At 36.4% G+C, this 13000-nt stretch overlaps 1 long non-coding RNA gene across 1 annotated transcript; it reads left to right on the top strand.

Annotated features, from left to right (window-relative positions):
* Nucleotides 1-3127: 3127 nt before the first annotated feature.
* Nucleotides 3128-11658, top strand: LOC139126864 (uncharacterized). The gene is made up of 4 exons (XR_011550834.1): nucleotides 3128-4902; nucleotides 8795-9058; nucleotides 9829-9965; nucleotides 10279-11658. It is a non-coding gene; the product is annotated as an uncharacterized lncRNA (long non-coding RNA).
* Nucleotides 11659-13000: the final 1342 nt, after the last annotated feature.

Here is a 13000-nt window from a genome sequence, read left to right as displayed (position 1 = left end):
CTGGTCAAAATTGAAGAAATTTGCTCTGTACATGGAGGAAATTATAATGACATATATGACGGTATAGATGTTTGACAACATCTAATTACTAATTTGCGTATTCAACGAACTTTCCTAAATAGTAACCAATGTCTGGATTGACTCACTGAAAGTTGACAGAACGTGCTAGGTACATTGAAGGTAATACGATATATAACATTATTGTGAATATTGTTCATGATGTTTATCATAACACTTGTAATGAAGCTGCAAAAATGTGGCAAAAGTTTAAATTTACAGACGACTGCAACATACACTGTAATACGTGAGCATTTTCAGTTCATATCTGGTTTCTAATGAAAATCACAGCGGTCATCGACGTGTATCGAACATCATGCGACTGTGTAATTAATGATTAATTTGCTTGCGACATCTTGATGTTTTTGATTATATCAGAACATGACACGTTATATGGAATCAGCCATACGAAGCGTCTTGTTTCATACAAATGAAGACTAAACTTTCGCAAACATGATATTTGAAATCTCTCCACTATAACGAAAAAATATGAATGAGAAAAGCCTTATCAGGTTTTGACTTACATTACTAATATTGACTCACTTTTCTGTTTTTGACTAAATAAACTTTGAGGGGTCACAATTGGGTCAAACGTTATTGAGCTAGTTGTGTACAATATTTACATTTGAAAAGGCCTTCCACTAGGCTTTACTCGTTACGTTGGGTGCATGAACTCTGATACAGCTATTATACAATTGCTAATGCCTGCAAACACCTCCCATGTCAGAATGCATTTTGCAATGACGCTTCCTGACTAGTTTTCAGGGACTGGAGAAAAATTACAAGGGGTTCGTGTGTTTCAAATGACGCTGCGCAACAATAGTAACCCTCCAAAAGTGTTTGCAAGAAATCAAGTGACCCTCCCAAATTTTCATGCGCAAAAATCAGTGACCCTCCGCCTTTTTGTCACATTTCATATCAATGATATCTTTATTTAATTGGCGTATTGTTTCTTCTTGACCTTTGAACCTTCAAAGGATACTTGTTGACCTTTACAAATAATCACTCTTATGCAAGGTTTCAAGTAATTCGATGAAAAATATTTCACATTTCATAAGAACTCTATCAAATACTTAAAGTAAAATTTGCTATTTAAAATCCAAAGGGATAATAGCTGTAATGTTTACCTTCATTGAAAATTTGGCTAGTAACTGTACAGAAAGCACTCTTATTGTTTGTCAAGAAACTTATTACAGCAATAAAATCAATTTTAAACGACATGAAAAGATAAATGCACAGATGTAGTGAGTCTTGTTGGAGAAAATGTTTACTACTTTACCCTTAGACTGCCATAAGAAGCGAATTAATATTTTTGATTGAAATTCCAATATCACATTCGCTGTTCCCATCTGTACTTTCAAACACGTTTACTAATCAAGTACATTTGTATCACCTGACAAATACTTATAAAAGCAGTGGTTTAGTCAGTTTATTATTGCAAACAATTATTCATAGTTTTTCCCTAGACTTCTATGTGCAGTTCTTTGTCCATTGTAGATACTATGATATAATATTACAAAAAGTCAATTTTTGATTTTAAAAAAAATTACTTACTTGCATATTTAACGAACTTTTCTAATTAGAGATACATATGACTTGACCACAGTTGATTAAACCTGCTATGTACATTGAAGAAATATGATAAATATTAATAAAAGCTGTTTACAGCAGCAAGTCACTAATTTGCATATTAACTAACTTGCCCAATTAGGGATATAAGACTGGAAGAATTCTAAAAAGTTCATGAAACTTGCTATGTATATATTAATGAGACAATTATGTTGTATTATTGAAAGATAACTTGCAGTTTCATGTCAGCTAATTTATAATTTATAATAACCTGCTATGTACATTGAAGAAATATGATAAATATTAATAAAAGCTGTTACACCAGCAAGTCACTAATTGCATATTTAACTAACTTGCCCAATTAGGGATATAAGACTGGAAGAATTCTAAAAAGTTCATAAAACTTGCTATGTATATATTATTGAGACAATTATGTTGTATTATTGAAAGATAAATTGCATTTTCATGTCAGCTAATTTATAATTTGTATGTCTAATTAGCTTTCATAGTCTGGCATATATAGCTTAAAGGACTTGACCAAAGGCAAAATTGCTATATAAAGTGGCGATACAATGACAACAGTCAAAGAAATTTAGTTTTTTTTTAATTTCAGCTAATTACATATTTTTTAATAACGATTGGAATAAATCTGTGGTGAATATTGTTCATGATGTTTATCATAACACTTTCAATGAAGTTGCAAACGTGTGGCAAAAATTTAAATTTACAGACAACTGCAACATACACTGTAATACGTGAGCATTTTCAGTTCATATCTGGTTTCTAATGCAAATCACAGCGGTCATCGACGTGTATCGAACATCATGCGACTGTGTAATTAATGATTAATTTGCTTGCGACATCTTGATGTTGTGATTATATCAGAACATAACGCGTGACATGGAATCAGTCATTACGAAGCGTCTTGTTTCATACAAATGAAGACTAAACTTTCCTAAACATAATTTTTGAAAATCTCTCCGATATAACGAAAAGATATAAATGAGAAAAGACCTTATCAGGTTTTGGCCTACATTACTAATATTGACTCACCTTCCTGTTTTAGCTAAATAAACTTTGAGGGGTCACATTTGGGTCAAACGTTATTGAGCTAGTGGTGTGCAATATTTACATTCGAAAAGGCATTTCACTATGGCTTTACTCGTTACTGTTGGGTGCATGAACTCGATACAGCTATTTATACAATTGCTAATGCCTGCAAACACCTCCCATTTCAGGATGTTTTTTTTTGCTATGACGCTTCCTGACTAGTTTTCAGAGACGGGAGAAAAATTACCTGTACTCTGATATACCAAACTATACAATTATATGCGTGTAGACATCATCTGCCATGTCATTATAATTATGGACTTTATCACAATGGTATCATTTTTCTTCACTTCACTACAATTGAATACGTTTATTTGCATCGGATGTCGACTTATCACCCCTGATCTTGCATAAAATCAACGGGCGCACATATACTGACAGCTCTATTTCTGATATGGTACCTAACGGCGTATGGGGCGGATTCACAGATATGAGCAGTTGAACATTTTGCCCACTAGAGATCATATGGGATTTATCTAAATTAGGAACGTGCACATCAAGACGGAACAAATCACTCGCAAATAGGAGAAAGCCCGACAACAGCTGTAAAGGTATAACGAAGCAGTAATACTTTTAAATTTTTCGAGACATCCGCGGTATATTTTTTCCCCTCTATTGTTATACACATTCTTAATATTATGATACGCATTTGTTATATGGTTACGGGCATTATATTAGTACCGTTGTGTTGTCATGAGTATTTGTAATATCATGATAGGCATTTGTTATATGGTGATGGGCATTATATTGTGATGAGCATTTGTTATATGGCAATGGGCATTCTTTATATGTTGTCGACATTCTCATATTTTGATTCACTTTTGTAATACGGCAATGGGCTTTTATTACATATTGATAGACAATTGTTATATATTTTATTATGAGTTTGTAATATTGTGATGAGTATTTGTTATATGGTGATGGCATTTATTATATTGCTATCGGCATTTGTTATACGGTGCTGGGCATCTGTCAAATGTGATGTACAATCATTACAACATGATGCAGTTTGTTTTCCATCAACGTACTGGATCGAAAAGTTCATGAATATTTAAAGGATCAATCACGTCGCCTGCAGTGTGACACTACTCATAGCATGGTGCCAATGATGTGACCCTGGACGGAGCTATCAGATGTTCATTGCCTCAATTTCCCGTATAGACGAACTGTCTTGAAAACGCCCGCGTGTGTATAGTTTTCTCCACTGAATGGCTATAGTCGCCATGGAAACATGACCGACATGAACTTTTGACTCTCTGGAATATATCTGGTATACAGTCTCGGTTACCAAGACAGCACTGAAGGGCCTTCATTCGGTCTCCCCTACACAGTCTGGGGAAATTCCATTTAAAAATCTCCGAGTAAGATCTCCGGACAACAGCGATGCATCCTTGGGGTGACTGATCTGTGATGTAATTATTATACAAAGTCAAGGGAAATAAGGCTTCAAGGTTATTGGGAAGTGGCTTACGTAGTCTCCCTTTTAATGTGTATGAAATATGACTTTATATCTTGGATCAGTTTAAGGACAAAGACGATACAACTGTTCCAGGACACTAAATGGGAGAAGACAAATCCAACATGTCTTGAGCGGCAGATGCTGTTCAAAACAGGACTTGGCGAGAAGAAAGTTACTTTTAGTGAGAATGATGAGGAACAGGAACTGGTTGACAAAATCGCGTCAGCCTATCCGCACTTACTGGACTGAGGCGGCTTTAAAATATCACATTGCATCGTGACCTGCCGTGTGTTGCACGAGCTGAAGTGCCGCTGGAATGGCCAGAGTTGAAAGGACATCTTCGCTCGCAAGTCAAAGTATTCATAGGACCTACCCAATATTACTTAAACACCAAAGCTATTGATCTTGATAGTGCCGCTACTTCAACTGGCTTGAAGGAAACCAGCGGACGGTGTAACTCAGAGTCCCCCTTGCACGACTTTCGTAAACATGTTGACACCTGTACTATGCTTGAACGTTCTGATTCGAGGATGAGCTCCCGCCAGCACCACTAGACTACTAGGAGATACACAAGATTTACCGGAAACTGGACATGCTGAGGAAACACGAGAGCAAACCATCGCTGAAACGCGCCAAGATGGACCAGAGGTGATAGAACCTAGTATATTGGAGGAACTGTCGATCTGACTGGAAGTGAAGTTGGTGATGTAAGTACAATTAGCATTACCCGGATCCTTGCTGAAATACACTTCATTAGATAGTACTGACAGCAAAATACACTTTATTTGATAGTAATGCTAGTATTACATCTTGCTATTTGCTATATTACATCTTGCTTTATTGTAAAAGAGATTTCTCACTTTAAAGGTCAAAAGTACTTTTCTTTTTCTATAGAAGCAAAATAAAAAATCACAATAACCTATGGAAATCCGGTCACGACATGCGACATGCGACCTGCGACTTCAAAACTGCGACCTGCGTCCTGCGAGTTTGAAACATGCGACCTGCGACTTCGGCATTTAGACCTAGGTGTAACCTGCGACTTCACAACAGCGACCTGCGTCCTGCGTGTTCAGGTATGTAAGGGTGCCGGAAATCGGAGGCCAAAGTGAGGGCCAGCACAATCAAAGTGCGAGCGAATGTGAGGGCTTGAAGTGAGGGCTCTCACAATCGAAGTGCGAGCGTATTTAGGGGTTGAGACTTGCGAAAATCAGTACTAAATTCACCTTGGATCGTTCATCTGTACAGTTTTTCTTGTTCGTTGCATGTTCAAGAAGCAACAATTAAAATACCTAAACCAGAGAGCATTATTTAGGGAATTTGAATAAATAATGGTTATTCCAAGCCAAGTTTACATTGGCAAGGGAAAGCAGTCTCTTCATCACGTGGGGGGGGGGGGGGGGGCCGATGACTGTAATTACTTTGAATTCTATCTGAACACAGTCCTTCCTTCTACAGACTGTAAAGTTTCCCTACGTGTAAATAAAGTACGCATCCATCAGTATCGGGACTCAGCTTCCCCGTTGCCAGCGACGCGGAACTCAGAGTTTTACATCGATTTGACAAGTTATTTGATAGAGCATAAGAAGTGGAATCTTCCTCATAGATGTGTGTGCATTGGCAGTACATTCCGTCAGGGTAAAAACATTCGATTGAAACCAAGAGTCTAACCCATAGTCGATCTGCGACTTACAAACTGCGAGATAAATAATGTATAAGGCTGGGTGGGGTGCATGGTCACCGAATCGAAGTACAACAACCACAGAATACTTCTTTAGGCCTAAACTAGGTCATTTCGATCTGTGAAATAGTCACCACTTTAGGAAAACAACATATGTAACAACATGCTTGTTGAAGTAGGCCTATCAAAACAAATTTTATTCATGAAAATCGGTGATCAGTTGAGCATTGTCCCTTTGAAACCGGACTTTGAAAGCAACCGAACAACACGTAGGCCAACACAGCTGTGTCATCGAAGCTCATCTCTTTCCTAAATGACACCACCTATCACTGATATTACTTGTGACTGCTTTTCATACTCTCAATAAACACCAAATACCTAAAATCATGGATCAGGTCGTGATCTCGCAGGTCGCAGTTTCAAACTCGCAGGTGGAAGATAGGCAGGAGCACCCGGAAGTCGCAGGTTGCAGTTTGACAAAAACGCAGGACGCAGGGCGCAGTTTTGAAGTCGCAGGTCGCATGTCGCATGTCGTGACCGGATTTCCATAATAACCTGTATACTCACATTATTAATGTGGCGGCCATATTAGATTGACCTTAGTGATTTCAGTGTGGCTACGTTTCAGACGTCTTATCTGCAAGGTGAATGTAACCCATTATTGTTCAACGTAAGTGGGCGAAAGGTCTGAAAGCGTGTATTTGCTTGAAATCAAGGTATTGTAATTTTCGCCAAAATTACACGCTTTTACCATGCCATCAAATCTTATTGTCCGGGCCTGGTTACCTGTTTCAAACTGGAAAGCTGATCTCTGCATGGATGCGTTTGATCTATATATTTTCAGAGACATCTGTATAAACCAGTTCCACAATTTCAGTCTCCTATATCATGTTTCATTATGTTCTTTGGCTTCTGATTTCATATAGGATCCTCTCTAGCAAAGTATATCGAACTGCAAATAGCCAGTCCAGTGAACGGATGCACTCTTTAGATTTTCATGAATGCAAATAGTTTTGCTTTCATGAATTGAAATAGTTTGTCATACTGTACCTACTAATTATGAATTTTGCTATCTTATTTTTTTCCAAAAATGCTTGTGTCCCTCAAGCAACCGGAGGCCGCAAAACCAATCCTATATTTCAGTGTCTAAAGATGCAAGTCTTTTCCCCACCATTCTAAAATTCTGTTCAGGGTGTTTTGTTGATGCTTTTGACAAAAAATAAATATACACATTGAATCAAACTATGATGTACCAATATTGACATTTATAAGCTTCATAGATAGGCAATTCAATGTATTACAACCGAGGGACTATCAAGTAAAATAATATTGTATCTAATGTATGTAATTTTTACATTATTGATAATGCGCATGCGTGAGAGGTAACGCACATGAAGAAAGTTGGGCTGAAATCCCTCTGAAAATTCCGTCCTTTTTATAACGAATAGTAGTTATCTGATGCAACATGCAGGGAAATAAATCCCAGCAGATCAAGTTGGCCAAAGGTGGTATGGAAACTCGGGCTAGAAGTACCTCTGCCAGCGTAGCTGCTGCTTACGTTCCAGCAACTCGACACGGGTGCGTAAACCAGCTAACTCCAGCATAAGCTCGTCTTTAATCTCTTTGGTGGAACTCCTCATTTCTGTTAGTAGCTTGGCCTGGTTACTGTCAATGCGGTCAAACTTGGAACTCAGCTTTTCGATAGCCGCCATGACACCACTAATTCCTCTTGGGGTTGTACTGGATGAATTTTTAAATTTTGATGTTACAGTAGGTACACTAATATAAGTGATGCAGCTGGCAGGGCATTAGGGGCTGTAATCTCAAGAATACACAAATACAGAGATTTTAGATTTGGTACTTTCACCACTTTATTTAAATCTTGTGTTACACCAATTGCGGATTACTGTTCTGGGATATGGGGTTATGTTGATAATATGAAATGTGATTCTTTACAAAATAGGGCTTTAAGATACTTTCTTGGAGTCCATAAATTTGCACCAAAACTTGCTATCAATGGTTATATGGGTTGGACTCCACCGAATGTGAGACATAAACTGAATATCCTAATGAAAGAATCACAAAAGTTGTTTTTCTGTGGGATTACAATCTAAGAGATAGAATCAAGAATTGGTCTAATGATATAGCTTATGTATTTAGAGATATTAATTTACATAATAAGTTTTTAAATCTTGAAACTTTAAATTGGACTCTGCCTCTTGTAAGTTAAAAGATATTTTGAAAGAAAGTGGTGTACAGATGTGTGTAGAAAACCCAAGTTAAGAACACGTGTAACTTTTAAGAAAAATATGAAACAGAAAATTATTTACTGCACCATTGTCAAGACCGAAACGCTCAATTCTTGCACAATTCAGAACTGGTATTTTACCTTTAAAAGTAGAAACAGGCAGATTTCAGCAATTACCAGTGGAGGATAGAATCTGTAATATTTGTCCAGGGACTGAAATTGAAGATGAGAAACACTTTCTTTTCGGTTGCTGTCTGTATGATTCTCTAAGAGATACATTATTTGGAAAAGTGTGTGCTTTATATCCAGAATTCAGTGCTCTTCATATTACTGATAAGGTTGAACTACTGATGCTTAAAACACCTGACGTTTTGGCAAACTATATCTTTGATGCTTATAATATGAGAAAAGATACAATGTATAATTTAGAAAGATAAACTCCTCTCACTCAGAATACTGTTACTTTTTCTATTTATTTATTTCTTGTTGAAATTGGTTTTTTTGTGTCTTTAAGCCCAAGGGGCTGGATGTGGCAGGTTTTAATAGATATTGTACTACACATGTGAGCAAATGTAAACTTTAAGTCCACATAGGACACGTTAATAAATAAAATCAACAACATTAAGAGTCAGGGTAACGTGTTAATTCATATCTCATTTACACTTTACAGTCTACATCTGATGATGATGAAACAGTTGACACAAACCATTGACTCATGTAATCAAGAGAGTATTTCCAACCCGATAGAAGTAGATATTTTCAGAGGGTAATGGTGACTGGTAGAGCTCTTGAAGTGGAATCTGAAAGTCAGACAGATGTTGGTGAAAGCAACTTTCTTTTGGCAAACAGGGCAGATCTTATGAAAACTGCATTTGAAGAATAAAGTTCTATTGAAGTTCTGCAAAAACCCTTTGATGTTCAGTTTTATGATGAGGTGAGTATACACACTGTTCTTCATTTTATTTCATAAGTGCCATCCAATAAATTACATATCATGTCCAAGCTGCTTTTTTTCTGTAAATAAATTGTTATCATTGTCTATGTTCTGGTACTTGGTCAAGTAAACTCTATTTTAATAGCATAATTTCACCAACAAAGGGAAATCCTTGCTACAAATGAAGACATTCCCTTTTTGAAATAAATTACACGCATTGTATTTTTGATAACCGACTTTTGACAAAATTCTCTTTTCTAAAACATCAACAATGAGTCTTCAGTTCAGTTACAGTCTTATCTGCAGGGTTTAGTTAATCTTTGACCACAACATCAAATTGAGGTGACATTTCTGTGTAGTGTGCATGTACTCAATCAAAACCAGTAACCAATTAGGCGGCTCGTTTGAAAATTCATATAATTCAGCTCATTTAGCTTTCCTCTATAACAAGTGAACTTTGAGTGATAAATAATTTCTCTCTCGGTGCATTTGTAAATGTAAAATATGTATTCTTTGTATATCCATGATATATAATACGTTGGTGATAAGGTAACTACTGTATTTAATTCCCAACGTACAGCTGTATAGAGTGCACACCAAAATTGTACTCATTTTATCACGGCCCTCATGATATCATGAAGTAAACTGTTGTTGTCATTTCAATACTTTAATAAAGCTATGACATATATTTGTTGCGTTATGTAAAAACAATAGTCTGATTTTTTATACATTTGCTCATGTAATTATTGCATCGATATTTATGTTGATAGGTCTAAATATTCTACAAAATGGGAAGCTCCCCAAGTTTATGGACAACAACACTATTGAAGAGTTCATCCATAGCAGTGATCCATCCCCATGTAATCTTAATTTGCGTGATGGTCTTACTAAACTAGGAAACTACCAGGTACGTATTCTTTATGCTTGACTTTATGTGTATAGTAACGTCAAAGTTTGGAACAGAATGATGATGTGCAACCTTTCTCTTTTGATAACCACCATGGAACCATTTATAGTTTGGCATATTTCATAGGATGACCACATTAATTGTTTAGCCTGCCAGTCGGCAATCTTGTTTGGCTTGTTTCGTGCTAAAACAATTACGCTGACATTCCTTGACTGATTTCCCCATGGGTCCTTCAATTTTGTCTAATCTATTGATCAAGTAGGCACTTTGTCATTGATAATGTCTTATTCTTAAATGTTTTGAATTGTTCTAGGTGGCAGAAGAAATCGAGTGTCACTTTCAAGTGTTGTCCACTTCACAACAGGGGCTGATGAAGAACCTGCCCTTGGATTTGTCATCAACCCAATAATTTTGTTTGTTGAATTCACAACATCATTTGTAGCAACAGCTAATACCTGCATTAACTGTTTGAATTTACCCTGGCCATTTCTAAGCTGGCCACTTTCATCCAGTGCAAGATTATTTTACTTCTGTGATCTTGAATTGAAATTGCCTACTTTGGTAATGTGCAAGGTAAGCATGTGTTGAAGTCATAACTTGATTAGGCAAAGCTTCATTGAAGAATATAGCTGGGTTTATCATCAAGGAAAAAGTCAGTTTTGTTCTGTTCACATGTTGCATTCGATAGGAACATGAATTTTCAGTCTTGTGGTCTGAAGATTTAAAGGATATTGCTATGCTGTTTGCCATTAGTAGAAGAAGCAGACATCTCAAAACAATTCACTTTGTTCTTAAGAAATTTTCTGAAGATTTCTCACAGTTTATCTTTCAAAATATACGCAGAATCATTCATCTGTGTTCTTTGAGTTGAATTGGAGTCAGAATCGTTCATTTTGTGGTGATGGATGTTGTTAATTAACTATATCCGATTATCGCTTTTTGTGCAATTGTATTCAATTTTAGCTTAGTTTGTCGGACCCAATCTATTATTTCTTCCACAATTTTTCGATATTTTTGCTCCTTTTCTTATATTGTTTCTTATTGTACGTAATAGCGGTTTTTAAACAAGACAAGATTATAGTAGTTCTGACAAAAATCATGTTTGATAAGTGTATAATCGAACATTCGATGTTTAGTTTTGTTAATTGTAAAAAGTTGGATTGTTGAAGCCATAGTAATCAGATTCCTTCACATAGGATTTATAGCATGGAGATAATGATGTTTTTTCAGTACCAGACATTGAGTTACAGAAGTACAGATAGATTTGTGCCTTAGAATTTAACTATTAAAAGTTCTAGATCTTATCAGTCTAACAGCATACAGTAACATGTGAAGCAAAGTTAGCAATCTTGTCCCTATAAGAAATATATCATACTTTTATGTTTTATACAGTATTCATTATATTGTGAGGGATCACCTTGTATCGTAGTGTAGTTCAGAACAGTTACTCCCTAGAAATATCTCGTACGTTAATCATAGTTTCTGCAATAGGGTAAGTGTCAAGTAGAAGTGGTCATGTTACTTGGTCAACAACTTTTCAAAAAAAAAACAACAACAACAAAAAAACACTTCAAGAAACACTGAATGTTTTGTAGTTAGAAAACTTGGCTAAACCAACTCGGTGGACTGTAGTTTCATACGAAGTTGTTGGCTGTAATACTTATTATTGTCAAATAAAAACAATATAGAATTGAACAATTTTCCTTTTCGGAAACGTTATTTAGCAGATCATCATATAAGGAATGCACAGCATAACATAAGAATGCTCAACAATTTCTCGATCAGATTCGATATCATAAGTTAAGGTTTCTACTCACTTTTGCGAAGTCAGCAATAAGAACTGCTCGGCTGAATTTCAAAGAAACAAACATCGACAACAGGAGACACCAAGATGTTATCAACCCACTGTCTTTGCAGTAAGGGACTTTCGGTTTGATAAATGTTTGGAAACTTGTTTGTCTGCATAAAGACATACTGTGCTATCTTTTTGACACACAAGTTAAAAAAACCCTGAAAATGTTGTTTGGCCTTAACAGAGCTGAACTCATTTCAAAACCTTTGATAGCAAACACAGAGGAACATCTAGGAATATTTACGGGTCAGACCAGTATCTGTCGTTCGAGTCGTTCTCATAGATGGACCTCATAAGAGAGAGAGAGAGAGAGAGAGAGAGAGAGAGAGAGAGAGGAGAGAGAGAGAGAGAGTGTGTGTGTGTGAAGGTCTTTAATATTCAGTACTTTTCCGATCAACATGAAGAGAGAGTGTCCGATTTAACCCGAAAATAGAGAATTTCGGTCACGAGAGTTTTGCCAACATTAGAGGGCGCTATTGTTAGGGAATGTGAACTACAAACACCGGTCTCATAAAAACGTATTAATTCATGCATAATATTGCGTGTAGGTAGGTAGGTAGGTAGGTAATTAAGCAGGCAAGGATTAGAACATAGCTCGTCCGAATGTGTGTTGGTTGGAATCTTGCCGTGTCTATTCCAATACCAACAATTTAACAACAGTATCATTGTCATCACTTAAACAAATAAACGGAATGACAACACCAGGAAGACAAGAAGAAAGCTCGGAATCTAGCGCCGCCACTGCATCCAACAACAACAACAACAACAACAACAACAACAACAACAAAGACAACAACGACAACAAAAACAATTACACAAATACAATTTTTATACTGAATATACCAGCTGCTGTTATTTTATGCCATGGTGATATGAATTTATTCTTCATCCTTGCTTTATTTCATTTCAATAGGACCAGGATGAAGTCTTCATCAGGCCCAGTCAGCTTTTAACATTCTGTTAATTTCCATGTCACACATGAATACTCTCCTGAAATATTAGGTACCGTTGATGCATTTGTCAGGAATCACGCCCCCTATGGACACAACATTCTTCGTTTACATCTTTGCGTCTCTCTAATCTTTGTGTCATCTAGTATTGTATTTGCATTTGGACAGCAAAACTAACTTCGCGACTTGATTATAGAAAGGAAGAAATCATCAAAACGTGAATACGTAATGTG

This window comes from Ptychodera flava, unplaced genomic scaffold (assembly GCF_041260155.1).
Source record: "Ptychodera flava strain L36383 unplaced genomic scaffold, AS_Pfla_20210202 Scaffold_141__1_contigs__length_120963_pilon, whole genome shotgun sequence".
NCBI lineage: Eukaryota > Metazoa > Hemichordata > Enteropneusta > Ptychoderidae > Ptychodera > Ptychodera flava.
The sequence above is the reverse complement of the archived record's forward strand: the minus strand, read 5'-3'. Positions and strand labels throughout refer to the sequence as shown.